The following is a 2372-nucleotide window of genomic DNA, read 5'->3' as shown; positions in this document are numbered from 1 at the left end:
TCTTTATTCACTGTCCAGCTCTCAGATGTTAAGAAAGCAATTAAGAAAACCATAGGCTGAATCAGATACACCTTAATCTCTAGAGAAACATCATTGCTCTTCAGTACTTTGAAGAAATCCTTGACAGCAGATGTTTCCAACTTTAACTCATCTTTTGATTTCCTGACTGCTGGAGCCAAGTATGTTGATTGTGGATCCAATCATTAATAACATACAACTCCTTTTTTGTCTTCTGTTTCTTGAAATATTTAAATCTGTGTCCCAGAAATTCTTGGGGGGGGCAGTATTGTTCACCAATGCTTTCAATGGAGGTTGGACTTCATCTTTCAGCACCATCAGTTCTTGATCCCACACCACCTCCCGAAAAGTTCAGCGACAACCTATTCTTCCTGGTGCAACAACTTTGTGTTTTATTTCTACTTATTTTCCTGCTTCCTGCATGATTCGTTATTTTTCCACAGGATCCTCCAACATTGTAACTGTAGGTTTAATTTTTTCCCCCTTAATCAGCTGGAGAAAATTTTTAATATATTCTTCCCCTTTGGTTTTCTAACTCTCAGATTTTACACATTCTATTATAATATTACAGAGTTATATGAATACTGTGATCTAATAATGACCAGCACCAGTTGATGTCAAGTTGACTGTAACTCACAGTGAGCCTATGAGTGTCAGAACAGAAGTGTGATTCATGTGTTTTTCAACAACTGAAGGTTGATAAGCAGAGTACTCGGCCTTTCATCCAAGGCACTTCTAGGTGGACTCTGTCCTCCAATATCTTATCACTGAGTAGATTCACCATTTCCACTGTCCAGGAGGAACCCCATAATCTAACAGTAACAACAAATAAGATTAGTAAGTATTTACTGCATGAGATACATATTTGTTTTCATTTTTTAAAAAAAATTTTATTTTATTATTTTTTGTGTGTGTACCGTCAAATCCAATCTGACTAGTTGTTTCCATTTTTTTTTCTGAAGAAAAGGTGATCCAACAGAGTGTGGAAATTATCGAACAATATCATTAACATGCAAGCAAGATCCTGCTGAAAAGTAAAAAAAAATGACGAGAACTGACAGATGTTCAAGCTAGGTTTAAAATAGGCCATGGTACTAGGGATATTACAGTTAATGTTAGATGGATATTTGCTGAAGGCAGAGAGTACCAGGAAAATGTCTATCTGCGTTTCATTGACTATGTGTGGATCACAACAACCAGTGGTTAATTCTGAGAAAAATGGGAATTCCAGAAAACTTGATTGTGCTTATCTGAAACCTATACTTGGACCAGGAGGCAGCTGTCAGAACAGAGCAAAGAAACACTGCATGGTTCAAAATCAGGACAGGCGTGTGCCTGGGATGTGTCCTATTTCCATACCTTCTCAGTCTATATGCAGAACAGATCATCCGAGAGGTTGGGCTCTATGAGGAGGAATACAGCATCAGGATTGGAGGAAGATTCATCAATAACCTGCATTATACAGAAGATACAACCTTGCTTCCTGAAACTGAGAAGGACTTGAGGCATGTGCTGCAGAACGTCAAGAACTACAGCCTTCAATAAGGATTGAAGCTCAACATCAAGAAAACAAAGATTCTCACTACTGGACTGATTGGTAGCATCATAATAGATGGTGAAGAGATTGAGATTATTAATCACTTCAGTTTGCTTGGCTCCACAATCAACACTCTTGGTACCAGCAGCCAGGAAATCAAAAGATGAATTACATTGGGAAAATTCTGTAGTAAGGGACCTCTCCAGAGTACTGAAGAGCAATGATGTCTAGAGACTAAGGTGCATCTGATCTAGGTCATGTTTGCAATTACTTGCTATGCATCAGAAAGCTGGGCAATGACCAGGAACAATAGGAGGACAATTGATGTTTTTGAGTTACAGTGCTGGAGAAGAGTATTGAATATACCATGACTGCTAGGAGAACAAACAGGTTCATCCTGGAGAAGGTGAAACCAGACTCCTCCTTAGAGGCAAGGTTTCTGAAACTCCATCTGACATACTCCAGGCATGTTTCAAGGAGGGACCAGTCCTTGGAGAGGGACATCATGCTTGGGAGGGTGGAGGGACAGTGCAAGAAAGACAGACCATGGATGAGGTGGTTTGATTCAGTGGCTGGGGTAATGGAGGTGGGTGTATCTGAGATAGTGAGTCTGGCACAGGATAGAGCAGGGTTCAGAGCTGGTGTACATAGGGTCACTATGAATTGAAGGTGGCTTAATGACACTTAAGAACAACAATAACAGGTGCTAAAAGTTATTGTTGCTGTTGTTATGTGCCATCAAGTTGGAAGCCATTCATAGCTGACCCTCCAGTGGGTTTTTAGAGGTATTAAATTCCCTGGCAGTTGACTTCCCATC

The 2372-nt window shown here is 40.0% G+C and overlaps 1 pseudogene; it reads right to left on the bottom strand.

Moving 5' to 3' along the window:
- Window positions 1-2372, bottom strand: part of LOC102847366 — a 34449-nt pseudogene that overhangs the window by 21794 nt on the left and 10283 nt on the right.

The sequence above is a fragment of the Elephantulus edwardii genome, unplaced genomic scaffold, assembly GCF_000299155.1.
Source record: "Elephantulus edwardii isolate Elephantulus edwardi_28Jun2011 unplaced genomic scaffold, EleEdw1.0 scaffold00006, whole genome shotgun sequence".
Taxonomy (NCBI): domain Eukaryota; kingdom Metazoa; phylum Chordata; class Mammalia; order Macroscelidea; family Macroscelididae; genus Elephantulus; species Elephantulus edwardii.
The sequence above is the reverse complement of the archived record's forward strand: the minus strand, read 5'-3'. Positions and strand labels throughout refer to the sequence as shown.